Raw genomic sequence first — 16,272 nt, 5'->3', positions numbered from 1 at the left:
CTACATCTCTGCAATGTCTCGAAATGATCCTGATTCAGAAGCTCTGAATTTCAAATAAACTTAAATTAAGATTTATGAGCTAGCAAATACAGCACAAACATTATCATCACAACAAAACTTAACATGGGTCCTTGAATGTGCCTGGCAACGGTAACAGCCATAATACTGTGGTACGTACGTGCAATAGTGCAGATGCAGTGTCACTATAGTCTATGGGCAAAGGTTTCGACTTAACCCTGATTCATAACAGCTAGAACAGGATTGGCCAATCCAACAGCTACACTGTGAAAAAATAATTACTGCATCAATTCCTCACTGAAAGTATTAACAGCAAATTCCAGTTAACCATAATTTTCCTTCAGTTTCTTCTCCTTTTGTAGCCTCAGAGGCAGGAAAAACATTGTTTCTGTGCTCAGTGTCAGACTTTATCTGGAACAGCTGGTCAGAGTTAGAGCATAAAATAAATGTTACATATATGATGGTCTTCATCATGCAACTTGACAATGATTGCGCAGGTGCTCGAGGTTTGACCATTTATGGCCTGACTCAAAATAATCCTATAGTTGCAGTCTCAGCGTTGGATTTAGGCTGGACCAAGAATTATTTGCTTTATTGTGTCTTTGTTATCTTTCATGACCAAAGCTGTATAACCTGGCAGACCACCAACAGACCATTAAAATATTATACAACATAGCAGGAGAAAGACAATTAAAGCAAACTATTTCACAGTGCAAGCGCTGAACACACGTTGTTCGGTGCATTGACAAAGTTGGCTAGCTGTCTCTTCCTACTTTGTCTTTGTGTTAAGGTAAGTTTTAATTTGTCCATCTGTTTGAAAAAAGTAGTTTTCCCAAAATGCCAAATTCACTTTTAAGCGCTTTGCTTTGGGACATCTTCAGATAAACCTCTTTCCATTTTGCCACTCATTATTCCAGCCCGTAGTTACAGTAGCATCTGTCAGTTTGCAAATCAAAACAGTGACTCATAAGCACATTTCCTAATTCAGAAAGAATTTCACCTCAGGTTTCAGGAATCTGCATCTCTATCACTTCCTGGGACTTGAAATGTTTTTGTCCTCTCTCGGGATAATAGCTCCTGGTTCACAAAATGCTGTCCCACTTGCTGTTTCCATGACAGCAATGAGCAGGTGAAGCCAGGTGAAAAGTATCATCACTAATTGCTATCAAACCTGCTTCAGCAATGAGGAGGATGTGTGGATTAGAACAAAGGAGATGGCTTTAAAGGCCCTGTAAAAACACACACACACACACACACGCACACGCACGCACACACACACACACACACACACACACACACACACACACACACACACACACACACACACACACACACATTAATGATTTACATTACAGGGGCTTCCATTTTGTCCCCAGAAGGAAGAAGAGTCTCCACAATGTGTGTGTAAACAGATTTATGTCCCCACAATGTGAGGAATACATGGCTGCATGCACATACACAGACGCACACACTGAGTTATGTTCAAGAGCAGCATAAACAGAACCACACAGTTCTGAGAAAAGATCCAATCAGCCACAATAAGAGAAAATTGTGCTGAAAAAGCTTGGGGATGTTGGATCTATACAAAAAAGTTGGGGGATGTTGCTCTGTTATTGAGCAGCTGATTATTTTATCCACAGGTTAGAACCGATCCAGCTAAGGTGAAACTTGGAGGGGTTAAAATGCAGCTACATGATACACTGGACCTGACTGCTCTGTCCAAACAAACACAAGTTCAACTGAATCGCAGCTAAACTGCAGCTAAACGGTGTCTCTGAGCCGCCCACCACAGCATGCACTGGGGCAATGGAGGTATCATTGTCCTCTTCATTTTGGAGCGCTGGTACTGGTGTTGTTGTGAACCGCGTTGAGTTCTGCAGTTTCCACCGTTGTTCACATTTCCACATTGTTCAATGTACAATTAGTCAAGTCTAGATAAGTGATTGAACGTGTTCACACCACGAACGACTACTGAGATTGTCACTTTTGTCAGTCTTGTCTGTGATCTGACAACTTGATGCAACATTAACTGTAAATTTATTTCCACCAATGAATCACATGAGGTGAGACAGCTGCTGATTGTTTTCACTCTGACAATCTTGTCTTGACTGAACACGTTTAGATGCAATAGCTGATTATCAATACCATAAAATCCCTTCGACCACGACTGCTGCAGGTGATTTCTACAGGGCACAGCAACCAGGGTCAGACTATACAGGTGCAGCTTAAACCGCAGCCTCTGAGGACATGGTAATGGGGTTTAATTGATCGTGTAACTTTGACCATGACAGCACAGGTTTAAACCCGTCTTGAACCTTAAACCACAGCTAAGCTAATGACAGAGCAACAGCCTGCAGTGTGTATAATCAAGCGTATTCATGGCACAGAGGCAACTAGAAGAGTGCGAATGTCAAGTCGAATAAATACAGTACAATTCAATAATATTTCAACAATATTTCTTGTCAGTTTCACATTGAACTGGAGTGATTAGAAATAATAAGCACCCTAATGTTCTTCTCTCATTTCAAGTAAAATATGGGCTGCAAAAATAAAAAATAAAAAGAGAGCTTTAGAAAAATCTTAAAGTGCTTAATATCAGAAAAATTAAATATAAGTGCAGCTTGAGTTTCCCTTTTTTTTCACGTCTTAACAGTCTCAACCAATTACACGATCTTAACACATGTTAATAACTGAACAGCTTTAACACCTCCTTTTCTTTGTCTTTCCCTCTTGCACGTCTCCTCTTATATCCCTCTCACATGTCTCACAGTGACACTTCACACTGCTGCTTTTAATAATCGTCTCAGAACAAACGAGACGTACTGGTTTTGAGCTGCCTGTGGGAAGAATGAACATGTACGGTCTGTCCATTCTTCATTAAAAGCTGTTATCACTGTCTACTTTTGTCTTTGCAGTCCACAGCGTGTGAAATTACTTTTCTCTGACTTGCTTATTACTCCTACTGTTGTCTACTCTGGGTGTGTGTGCGTGTGTGTGTGTGTGTGTGTGTGTGTATCTCACTTGCCAGCTTGATTCGCAACGCTTATCGGAATGCACAGATTTGATTGGATCGTCACGAGATGATTTGCAACGCATGCAGTCAGTCTGTGAGCTTTCTAGGCCACTAAACATGTCCGCTTTGTCAAAATGTAATAATTCTCAGCGTTTCTCAAAGACTGTGAATCACTGCAACCACGAGAGGTCCGTGAGCACACAGTTATGTATGTGCACAAAAAATATTAGGCCCACGAGTTCAGTAGTAAGCGAGATTAACTGTGGACAGACAACACTCACGATCAAACACAAGAAAAAACAAACCCTGGGAATTTTAACAAAAACAACCTGAAGCTGAAGAAAAAACCCTGCTGCTTCACAGCAAGCAGCCACCTACTTACTCTCTGCTGCTACTACGCAAGGCGTTTTACCTTCTCAGTCTCACCAAATAGGAAACCGACCACCTGCTCTGGTAAGAACAGGACGAGCTAGATAAATACAAAACATTCAAAGGATACACAACAACAACAACAACAACAACAACAACAACAACAACCGCACATGAATATGATAATTCTCAGTGACGAATGAAGACACAATTTACCTTTGCACACCTGGGTTGCCCAGACTTAAACAGAACAGAATTTAATGCAGGACCTTCCTCTCACAACTTGACCGTGCCCATTCACCGCTTTGAGCATAATAATAAAAAACATCAGTCCTTGCAGTACTCGATATTATTATTACTCAGTTATCATTTAATATCTAAATTAGTTGTAACGCTAATTTTAGTGCAAGGAATGTTTTTTGTTTCCATGTCATATATCGCACATGACGTCACGTCATGTTCTCATACAAACAAACTAACGTTAACTCAGGGCTCTCAAGTTTTGAACTGAGTTCAGTGACATTTTGGCAAAGGGGTTGGCAGGTGGCGGCTTTGATCTGGTAAATGACACATTAATTTGTGACCGACACATCACTAATTCCTCTACCTGTTCCACTGTTAGAAAAAATAGCGGCGCAACTTGGTGGGTATTATCCTTGTCATTTCTCTGCGTGAGAAATACAATGTGTGGCGGGAGTGCGTGACAAAAGACCGAAAGGCGTAACTGTCACGCTCAATGCGTGAGACTTGAGAGCCCTGCGTTAACTTAACTTTAACGGCGAAAAAATCCCAGGAGACAATGTCCCAAAGACTTCATGTGCCATGGCAAAAAATGGAATGCAAAATGTTTCCTCTGTTTGAGGATTGAGGAGACGGCCAGGACTACATCAAATTTTAACCGACATCTAGCAAGACTGCACCCAGAAAAGTAAGTGACATGCTACGTTTAATGCTGCTAATGGCTGGCTAGTGGCAGTGTTGTGGTACTCGAGTCCGGGACTCGTGAGCTAAATTTAGAGACTCGTGACTTGACTCGGTTGAGTAGTGGACTCAACTTGGACTTGACTTGGAATTTTTTTTTAATGACTTGGACTTGACTTGGACTTGGACACTGGAGACTTGAACCTGGACTTGGACTCAAGGCATAGTCACTTGATTATACCCGTATACTACTGTACTAGGGTATAGTCATTCTTCTTGTGTTAATGTGTGTGTTTCAACTATGTGTGCATCATTTGCTTAAAATCTGAATTAACGCACAGCTGATAAACTGTGTGTCACAGTAAAAATTCATAATACTGTCAAAAATGACAGTACTGCGTGTACCAAGAAGAAAAAGCAAATATGTAAACCAACCAATGATCTAAAACATGAGGGTGAGTTTAGAAGAGGTGTGTTGTATAATACCCCAAGGATTTACCAACACCACAGAAGGGTGGACCACTATTAACAGATCATAAACTTGTGAAAGACAAATAAAAACCAGACAACCTTGTGTGTCAATGGTAAATTCACAGATCAACTGAAACCCTGCACTGAAATGAATGACTTGACACAAAAAACTGTGACTGTAGGAGCCTTTTCACAGTCAAGATGGAAACAAAATATGTCCATGTTCAAGTGGCACACGGTGAAATGTAAACCAGACGAACGACAACAGTAAAGAACATGATGTGATAACTTCTTTTCCATGTTTGGCTTCAGTGTACTATAACCTGCTGTATACTGAATGACTTTGCCTCTCCTCATCTGATAAGCAGCCTGCACACTTCAAACAAGACTTTCTTTCTTTTCTTTTTAATTTGCTTGTTAAACACAATATAGGGAATCAATGACACATGTGCATACTGCATGATTATGTCATTTTTACTTGCCTAAAGAGGATTAGCTTTGTTTAAACACCTTTAAACATAAAGGTATATGCTTTGTCAACATATTCAGCACACACATAAAGGTAGCATCATATTTTTCATTGCTACTGCTGCACACCCCCAAGGCTAGGTTAGTTTTTGGATTAAAAAACAACAACAACAACAACAACAACAACAACAACAAAGTATATGTGCACAAGTCAAACATGCAAAAACGCCAACATTTGGCATGATAACTGCATGGTCCTTATTTTTCTCTTTTTCACTTGCCCTTTCTAAAGTATATAGAGCAAGAAGATCCAGATCTCTAATCTACATCGTACATATTCTGAGGCGTCATCATGTTTCTGTTTGTCTTGGATATTTGCTTTGTCTTGCAGCTACAAGAGAGTGGAAGAGGAGGCACGTAACACACCGCTCCCATCTTTCCACATACAGAGGGCTCCATATGAGTCTCGACAGGAGTGCTTTTGTCAGTGGAACAATATAGACATGCAACTGAAAATACTAAATGTATTTTGCTTCTTCAGTACACGCTTTATCCCTGTATGCATGTCTGCTGAAAGGCATGGAAAGACATACAATGTGTCCTATGTGGACATCCACACTGTTTCTTAATATGCCTCTCCTTCAACAATACCATGAATCTTGCTCTCACTATTAGGGTCAGAGCAGCCCTTGAGGCTGAAGCCATCTTAGGACACGCACATCTACCAACTCACCTACAGCGACTCTCTGCTGCCCAAAACAAATCCACTGCCAATGAGAGCAGTTTTCTTCATGCACATCAGAATTGCCAAAAAGCCAAAGAAGTGAACCTCCATATGTTTCTATCTTTCTATCTCTGGCAATCACCTTTTTTAGACAGTTAACACAAAAAAAGCAGTTGAGTTTAAGAATCCAAATCCATCATCACAGCATGACGGCGTTGTTCATTCTGCTGCTAGCTTCACGACGCATCACATTCCTGGAGGATCCCTGACAGAGAACGCTGAGCAGTTCCCACATATTACTTCTCCCTGCCAGGCTTGTCATTGAACAAAACAAGTTTGTTTACCTCTACCAACACTGTAAGGGTTAGAGGTCAGACCCCACTGGGGTCACTTATTCTAATAGTGCTTCTGTAGCACTTGATGCATCACCAAAAAACTGCACAAGTGGCATAAATTCGCTGGCAAAGGCTCATTGAAGTTGAACATTCAAAATGTTAGCATGTCATGGATTTCTGTGTCTAATGTTTGAGGCCATTTTTTACCAGAATAATCTGCATAACTCATTATGCAGACTACTGTGGGCTGTAAATTATCATTTTAGAACATTTTACTGGTTGCACTTAGTTTCATTTATTTAAGTAATTAATAATGTAACATTCAAGTTTACACAGAATAATAATTGCTACCAAAACTGACTGAACCAACAGTTCATTTTTACGACTGCATCAACTGACAAAATTATTCTCTGTAGGACTATCTAGAATCAGCATTTTTTCTAAAATATTACTCATGACTCATTACTGAAACAATTATACTCATAATGCTGCTGCATCACATCTTGTTGCAATTAAAATTGCATCTTAGGAATCAAAAATGAAACGGCCCTTTGGCAGACAATTTGGAAAGAAAGCTATGACGCACGTGGCTGCTCCTTACGGCCGTTGTTTGCGGATGAGGAGAGAAAGAAGTCAGCTGAGCGAGGTTTGGAGAGAGCATGAGATAAAGCGTGAACCTTTCATTTTTAGGTTTAATTTTTCAATTAACTGCATAACCAGTTTGTCAGTGGAAATCACAGACAAAGCAGGAGACTAAGTTACACCGGAGCAGTCTGATGTGTGCAAGAAACAAAGGAGTCTGTGTGGTTATTGACAGCAGCCTGTTGTACATGGTGCACATTATTTAAAAAGAGAAACCACAGAGGCACTGATCAGATCCACTTTCCACAGAACAGCCTCACCTGCATGTAATACCCTTCTCATCACACCTCGATACATTTGCACCACGTCTGCAGCACGGCACACCCATGCCAGAGACAAAATTCATTTGAAGAATACCAACAAGTCGTATCGCTACTGTGCTCGCACGAGTCCCTGCCAAGAAAACAGAGGCCCCGGAGTGTGCACACACCTGCAGGGTTACAGCACTGAGCAGGATCGGGGAGGGAGGGGGCTAGCATGAGAGCAAAGGGGAGGAAATGAGCAGAAACCCAGAGGCCAGAGGGAGTCAACTCCTGAAGACAGCACACTACCATGAAAGGTTCATGTTTCGGTGACACTTCAGTCGCCATGTTGTACTGCCCTGTGAATGGATGTGTGCTGCCGCCATGATACTGTGGCATGTTTCCAGTATTCATGCTAAGAAGTGAAGCAAGATGAGAAAAGAAAAAACAAAAAAACTCAGGTCAACTGGTTTAGTTAAACAGTCTTATGACCTCCGGCAAGACAGCCACCAACCAGGATACGCAGAGAAAAAAAGGACACACACACATGTGCACAATATCCTGGAAGCAAACTTCAACAGGCTGCCCTTCTCAGGTGACAGTGATTCAAGACCGTAAACAGACTACAACACTGGTGGCGGCAGGTTTGTTCAATTGCATTACCAATGATTGAATTAGATTAAACTTTCAGATAGAATCCGGTTAGCATGGGGGTCATGTTTGCTCATACTTTGCTGCACACATCAGTCACAAGCCGCTCATGCCTGAGACACAGAGTAATACTGTGAAAATGCCACTGTTTACACTGCATGAAAGTAGTCTTTAATTAAATGAGAGCCCTCAGCGAGGAATAGTGTTTTTATAACACCAATAAGACCTCTGTTCTCTGAGCAAACAGCACATATGGCAGTGAAATCAATGTTACAACCGCCTGCCTCTGTTTTTACATCGCATTTGGTCACTAAACAGCAGGGCGGTGGAAGAGGAGACAGTGATCGCTAAGTAAACATGTACTTAACAAGGATGGAGGTCCTGTGTGCGTGTGTGACCTGTGTAAGATCTCTGATTTCACTGGGCTTTTTCACACCTGCTCAATTCAACCGAAGCCTACTGCAGCATGCCAGCTCGTGGGCTACACGTTACTCTACTCAAAACCTGGCGTGCAGGGAACAATTTCTGAACAATTTGAGTGAGGAGAGCCGTGGGACTGAGAAAACAGTGAGTGGAGGAGTGAGTGGAAAAGCTGAATGGCAAGACCAACCACTAATCATTACTGAAATTCCCATTTCACTCATTTCAATTGATCCACATTTGGGCTCCACTTTGCTCACTGACTGTTGAGTGTCAGCTGAGGTTTCTGTGGCCCCTCCAGCAGTGCGTGACTTTGTGTGTATCCTGTGTCTATGTCTGTGTCTCCATGTTTGCCAACGTCCACGCCTGTGCGTGTCCATGTGTCTGTTAGCCCACGTGTGTTTAAGTTTGTCTTCTTTAGCGCACTTAGCCCTCTTATCCCAGAGTCACTAACCATCACATTACAACCACTCAACTCCTGAAGGAACTTCTTGTGTTTATTGTAAATCAACCTCAGAGAGACGTCCTCACAGTGAAGAGGTCTGTTTTGGTCTCATGGCTCATCATAAAGACACTGAGGTAAACAACTGCTCCAGGTGAGCACTACAGTGCATCACATACAATCTGCAATGGATTATGGGAAAATCAAGGATTAAAGATTGTTCAGTGTCTAAAAATAGATTTCAGGTTAGTACCACTCTCCATATTCTTGCTCCTAAACTACAAATTCGGCAACATTATGCTAGTTTCACCAGTGACAACTACTAATTGAGAACATTTTAATGTTGCTTTACCAATTTTCACCAATGAATGACCCTTTCAAAGTTCGAAAAAGTCCTCTTCTCTTTCGAGGCTGAGTTTTATTTTGAAACGTCACTTCACTCTTCAAGGTTGATCAGCCTTTAAACAAGTTTCTGATCACGTATCGATGTAAAAGTTGCTCCCCTTTGCAGAGCTGTTGAGGAGAGATATAAAGTAAATGCTAGTTAATACAAATAAGAATCTAATGTCAGTTGGCTGATAAATGCTTTTCTTGGGTTGTGCGAGCAAAAATCTGTAATCACTGTTTGTTTCTTGTGGACGAGGAAGTATTATGCTGTTGAAAGGAAGAATGTCTTTTTCCAAGCCAAATGACCCTCTGCTACCCTCTTCTTTGCCTTTTATAGTTGAGGATCACCCTGCTCACTCATGCTCCCGGGTCCCGGGTTACATAATTGACTTGAGCCTGGGATGGAAACTGGCTGTCTTTCACTCACACACACTGACTGCAGTGCCCAACTCTGGTCGGACAGAACATGTGTGCACACACACGCATGGACGTCAATAAGAATGAGACTTTCCGACATTCAAATGCAGCAGTGGGATCTCCTTCACTTCCAAACACAAGGCCTTTGTTGGGTCACTTTCCAGGGTTCATCCCTACTGAAAAGCAGATGAGGATGTAAATTAGCTCATAAAACACACAACCATACTGGGACACACACATCCACATAGTTCTTTTTATAGTCACCCACATCTATTATGCCAAATTGAGTTACACAAAGAATTTAACAAATGGCCTAATGGATGGAGCATTCACCTAATAAATTATGGCCTGAAGCCTTTGCCAAATGGACGACATTAGTGTGTGTGTGTGTGTGTGTGTGTGTGTGTGTGTGTGTGTGTGTGTGTGTGTGTGTGTGTGTGTGTGTGTGTGTGTGTCAGAGGCAGTCTGCTGACCTGAGGGCCAATGACTACCCTCACTGAGGAAACACGGAGGCCGCTCAGAGGGAACGACTGCAAGGGAGGGGAGGAGGTGAGAGAGGGGGTAAGGGCTGTCCCCGGGTTATCAGCAGTCTTAATCAGAGGTATTTAGAGCACTGCATGTCTGACTGTGTGTGCATGCATGTGTGTTTGTGTGACTGCTTGAAAAGGCACTTAGTCAGGGAGTTCCCTAAATGTAATGAAGTAGAGGGGCCAGGCTGACGCATTAGCACACTTAAGCCAACCCTGCGACTGGGACACAGCTCTCTGGTCGAACCTCCCCTGCCATCTGTAAACAGATGGTGCAACTGGTTTTATTTGCAAGTATAACGGGCGCACAAGGAATATGACGTTAAATGGAACAGACAAATTACAAGAGAGTGGAACAATACCGGACCAAAGCTTTGGGCAGAGCACAAACTGTACCAGCAATGCAAAAAAAAGACTTTTATAGCACTTGGGGATTCCCTCTTACAATGAAGCAGTTTTGCATGAGGAACATGAGTCCAAAATACAACTAGAAATCCTCAGTCTTTGCACAGAGATGAATATGAGTAACTGGAGCCACCAAATGGGATATGGAAAAGACCATTTTTCATGAGGTGATGGTGAGGAGATGGTATCCGTGTCTGGTTAATAATAGAAGCACCACACCGGAAGACTGGTATTAAGATTAAAGGGTCCATGCGGTTGATTTTAAACAGTGTGTGGACAGAGCATTGGTTGGGAATATTTTTAAAAGCACAGCACAGAGGAGTGATGTGGATGTGATTGAAGAGTGAGCCCGCGAGCAGCCTGAGTAAACTGTTCTAAAAGAGTGATTACTACAAAATGAATCTCCTTCGCTCAACTTTCTTTTGTTTCACTTCTATTTTGGTCAAAGCTGAGGAAGAAAATTAAGAAACGTTTTCTCCTGTTTAATACAGAGCCGCATTTTCCTGCTGTGTTGGCCCGTAACACAATTAGTTTTACACTTTTGGCTATTGACATCCATGTTATAACATTTCCAGAGACGTGAGGACGCAGCCTGACTCAAGGTTTAGTCTAATCTTGGCATAAATGGATAGATATTTCACATAGAGGTGCTGAAGGTAGGTGCAGAGTAACCTGCAAAATCCTGTTAATTTGAGTATGGAAGTTAGGTAACTGGCCTTTGCAGAGGGATGCCTGCAGAGTAAAAATACCAAATTATCCCAAAATTACTATGTTACATCACAGAATCTGTGCTGCCCTGCGCTGTGCGGCACTGTGCTGTGTGTGTGATGGTCTCATTTAGACCAGATTAGGAGGTCGAAGGTTTGGTTTGCCCAGCTACACATACCCTGCCGAGGGCTCATCGGGTGCCAGGTTTGCCCAAACATGGTCAAAAATACATGACACACGTACACGCACACAACATATTCGAGATGACCGATGTGAAGTGTTTAAGAAACCTCTCTATTTCACTTGAAAAGGATTCAGTTTTCCTCAAATGAACTCAATCTACTTAAGAGTTCACTGTGCAGGCTACTGCAAAACAGCACTATAGGGTATCTGTGGCAGTGCCTGAAGGGGATTAAAATGTCCCAAAGTAACAGATACTTAATAACATAAACTGCATTTTGCAAGAGCATTGTCACATCTGAAATGCTCGCTAAAATGCAGCCTTCCACCTGTTCTTCTTCCTGCTGTCCATCTCAGAGGGTGGCACAGGGGGGTGAGGGATAACCCAGCAGAGCATAGACAAGGATGAGTAAGAAATAGAAGTTTGAGAGTTTGAGACAAGGAGAGCTGGGCAGGAGGAGGAGGACAGGGGGAGGGAGCAGAGGTTGCTCAAAAATATGGGATTTCTCCCGTTGCCCAAATAAGTACCTATTAAAAGAGAATTTGTGCCCTGCTGAGCTGCCGATAAGGCAGCCAGGAGAAAGGAGCTGTGGAAATAGAACATGTCCATATAGAGAGGGGAGCCGTGGAGAGAGGAGCAGGAGGGGGCAGGGGTTAAATGCTTCCCCAGAATGTGCGCTTTCCACTGGCGTAAACCCAGTGAAAAGAGTCCCCGAGCCCCTGCTGATTGATGGAGCACGAGGGCCGACTGTGAGCCTGATAGAGCACGGGCAGCTGAGCTATCGCTGAAGAAATTACCGCATTGAAACCAGCTCCATGTTCAAGTGGCATGTTTACCAATACTAATGACGAGAGACTGGAGATTTTTCATCGGGTCTTCTTCATCAGTCAGCATGCATATTACCCGGGCACTGAGTTTTTGACTACGACAGAGAAAGCAAGAGGACAAAGACAGAAAGAGGAAAACCTGTCTTGACAAACACCCCACAGATGTTGCTCTTCTCTGACACCACTGGTCTCCCTAGCAACCCTGCTGGCCAGTAATAGCCTCTAGCTCGTTTGGCTGCAGTGGCGTCATGAAGACGCGCACGCACACACATCATGTACACACAAACAGGCACATTTCAGCCTCTGAATGGGATCCCAGTCTGTATTTATAGAGACAGAGGAACTCACTAGCCCACCCAGCCCAACTGTCCCCTCAGGCTTTACCAGAGAACACACATATCTGTGCAGAGAAAATCTACCCCATCATTAAAAGCCCTGGGCGCACACACGCACACACGCACACACGCACACACACACACACACACACACACACACACACACACACACACACACACACACAGCCAGCCACAAAAAAAAAGATCCTCCAAGTCCCTCGATTCTAGTAAACAACCCCTGTAATTGGCAATAACAGATAGCTGGGAATTATACATTAGAGCTGTCTTGGGTTGTTGCTTTCTCTGGTACGGGCAAAAAGCACCGTCTGAATCATCTCCTTAATATTAAAACACTCATGTTATGATGGAGAAATTGAGCTTTTCTCTACATTTTGCAAGGCCCTAACATGAATAGAGAAGACAGTCTCCTCTAGCAAATGAAACCTGGTTTTCATTCAGGGCTGAAGCCTGTTGTCGACAGGTGTCCTTGTCACAAGGACACACTATATTAGACTTCATTATACATGAATGCTGAGCTGATTATTTCCCCAAAAATGAGATGGATCAAAGTTTGATCATTTCTTGTCTTAACTTTCTTGCCCTTATCTACTATATCCTACACTTGTACTATGTACCCACTGTACAACAAGCTCAAATCCATCCCTCTCTAGCATAAACAGAGGGTTTCCCACAGAATGATCCTGGTTTGTTTTTGTTAGATTTCATGAGATGCAAAAAAAGAATCATTTTAAGTGAACTGAGTCGACATGCAACAGGTGTGCGGCTGCTGTAAGGCCAGCTGGCAATGCAGTGAGACAGCAACTGTTGTCTCTTTTTTGGCAATATTACAAGGTGCGTCACAGAGATCTGAAAATGGCTATTTGTACCACAATTTGATCCGTCAAGCTGCTCTGTGATCATTCAAAGGGATATCCGAACCTATCCAGATTTTTCAAGGTAAGGTTAGACTAGTGACATGGATTAATACCTGGGACAGAGACACTTTTGTCCATTCAAGAGAACACAACTGTTCTAGGCCCTAATCTTCTGTATCATTACAGTTGAACTTATTACAGCGTCCACCATTCATCTGTCAGAAGTAAAAAAACAAAACCACACTAATACTCATTAAACTCAAGAGGGACAGTGTGCCTCTCATTTGCTATAAACACTGCCGACTTCACCCCATGTCTTTTCATGTACATTAACAAGTAATTATGTTCTTTTTCATAAAGGTGACATCAATTTGCGCTTCAGGCAAAGTCATGATTATGTAAAGGACTGAACAACACCGAAAGCTCGTCTGCTGCGTAGCATGTGGGAGGTGAATCTGAGCGTACTTACCAGATGACAGACAGAGGGACAGAAAACTGAGGGGAGGGGAAACACTGGAGGACAGCACTGGACCACTCTACAAAGAGATGAACAGAGAAAAAGGGGAGAGAGAGGATTAAAAAAAGGCAAAACTAAAGCAGTGAGGTGTAATTTGCACATGGCCCACGTGCCGCTGACATTATTCAGCTTTATCTTGTATACTTACAGTAATATTACAGATACTTGTGGTGCCTTCAGGGGAGATACTGACACACAAACAAGCACGTCCCTACACAAGCACAAACACACACTGGGATGTAATCACTCGCGCCCCCCCTCACGCTCTTCATCTTATTTGGCTTGTGCAGAATTTTAATCATTCCTCCAGCTTCTGCTTAATAAACTTTTAATAGGAAGCTGCTTCCCTTAAGAAAGGCTGCCTTCGTCAGAGAGAGTGGTGGAAATGAGCTGGCAAATTAGACAAAGGGCACCACCTCTGCATCTGCTCGGCTGTAGCTTTTGAGTGGTCGGTATATACCGCTGAGGATGAGTCTACTAAAAGCTTAAAATAAAAAATGTAAACTTCACATTGGGTCAGAGGGACTGACAGAGAGACGGAGTGAAACAGGAACAGAACTATAGATGGAAAGGAGGATAATCCTTCACTTGGCAAGCCGTCTCGTATCCGTATGTCCACAGCGAAGACAAGACAAATTCCTCGACGCTTCCTGTACTTAACAGTGACGGTGACTCGGCTTGTGTCTCCCCTCACCTCATCATCGCAGCTCCATTTATTTTTGCCCGGTGCAGGACAGGAACTGTGGCAGTAATGGTTTCTTTATACGATCATTTTGTAAGATAAACTCAGCACAGCGTAGACGAGGCAGGACAGAAATAAGAGAGGAAAAGTTGTGGTGGGATCATTTTAGTCAATTAATGTTAAATTTTGTACGATCAGTAAAAAATGTACTCTGTAACTGGCCCATCTGTCATGTTTTGCAGAAGTTATCACATGGTATATCTTTTGGGTACACTTTGAAGAAGATGAAACAAAAACAAAAACTAGCTACTTAATGCTAAAGATGTTATGCTGCACACATTTACCACTGTCATTTCCATTGTACGCCACAGTGATTTAGACAAGCTCATTGCCCATTACTTCCTGTATGGCCATTTCCTGAAGGACGTGTCTTTCCCAGTGAGACAATCTTTAGCGATGCTCATCTGAATCTCGGGCACACCCATAAGAAAATGGTTCAACGCGTTGTCTCTTTGCAACACGTGGACCAAAGCAGTGCCAAGGGAAAACCTTGTTACACATCAAAACATATTACTGAGGATAAGTGCTGAGAGGAAAGGCTGACACTCTACTCTAATACAACAGAGGCATTCTTAATTATTAATTGGCAATGCATAAAGTAATACCAGCAGGTTTATGAATTAAGCTCTCAGTGTATCAACAGCTTGGTTAAAATACCATTTTATTTAGATTACAGTCAGCACTATTTAATGGCCACTACCCACAATGCTTTGGTTTCCTTGAACACCATTCTATCTTTTTTTAAAAGTAAAGAACATACACAATCAGCTTCTATATGAGAATATTACTTCAATGAATGCAAGCACAGCTAAAGGACCACAAGGGTTTGCTTTGTAATACTATATATCGTCTAATGTATTTAATTCTGTCATCTACATGAGGGAGCTAAACAAACACCAAAAAATCAATTCGTAATCAGGAAATGACTTCTGGAGTCAATATTTGTTTGACAGGTGATCTGTCTCCGGAGTCATCGGCCTCCTGTATGTCCATCTATCTCTCTTTCTCCCTTCTCCCCTCCTCTCCACGTGGATGGGCCTCTCCCACAGCGGCAGCTTATGTGGATCAAATATTCTACATGTCAAGTGGCCTCGCTGGCCGAGAGCTGCTCACAGGCCTCTTGAGCCAGGGGAGAGGATCAGTGGGTACGCTCTGCACCAAAAAAGGGAAGCCATGTCATGTACGCAGAGACCAGTATTTATATTGTGCTGAGCATTTTGATGAGAACACAGCAGTTGGATCCAGAGACAGATGGACAGCTACTGTAAACAGACAGACAGGCGGACGGACAGATCCTTTCTGTTGTATTAAACTAAACAGAAAACACACCGAAAGTATTTAAAAACAATGTCAAAAGGGCTTCTCAATAAAGCAATTAAAATCAAATAAATGAAGAGACTTTTCCAGTAGAAGAATAATTTAAAAGCTCTTTCACGCCATATCCTGAGTCCCTACAGAACAGTGAAGACGTCCCTGTGTGGGTTCACAAGGTCTTAAATGCAGTGCAAAGCAGCAAAGGTCTGATCCTGAAAGGCCTCAAATGTTCACAGTAAAAAATATGAAATCAATTCTTCAACATGTAACAGCCTGCAGTGTATAAAGCGCTACAATGAGGTTTTGTCAGTTAAAAGCCCA

General features: G+C 42.5%; 1 protein-coding gene across 2 annotated transcripts in view; it reads right to left on the bottom strand.

Annotated features, from left to right (window-relative positions):
- Positions 1 to 16,272, bottom strand: part of LOC139347467 (1-phosphatidylinositol 4,5-bisphosphate phosphodiesterase beta-4-like) — a 64,765-nt gene that overhangs the window by 35,152 nt on the left and 13,341 nt on the right. The window contains exon 3 of one of the 2 annotated variants that reach the window (XM_070987108.1): positions 13,848 to 13,914. The exons of the other annotated variant lie outside the window; for it this stretch is intronic. The gene's annotated coding sequence lies outside the window, so the exon portion shown is untranslated. The remainder of the gene's footprint in view (positions 1 to 13,847; positions 13,915 to 16,272) is intronic. 2 annotated transcript variants of the gene reach the window in all.

This window comes from Chaetodon trifascialis, chromosome 19 (genome assembly GCF_039877785.1).
Source record: "Chaetodon trifascialis isolate fChaTrf1 chromosome 19, fChaTrf1.hap1, whole genome shotgun sequence".
Lineage (NCBI taxonomy): Eukaryota > Metazoa > Chordata > Actinopteri > Chaetodontiformes > Chaetodontidae > Chaetodon > Chaetodon trifascialis.
This window is presented reverse-complemented; position numbering and strand designations above follow the sequence as displayed.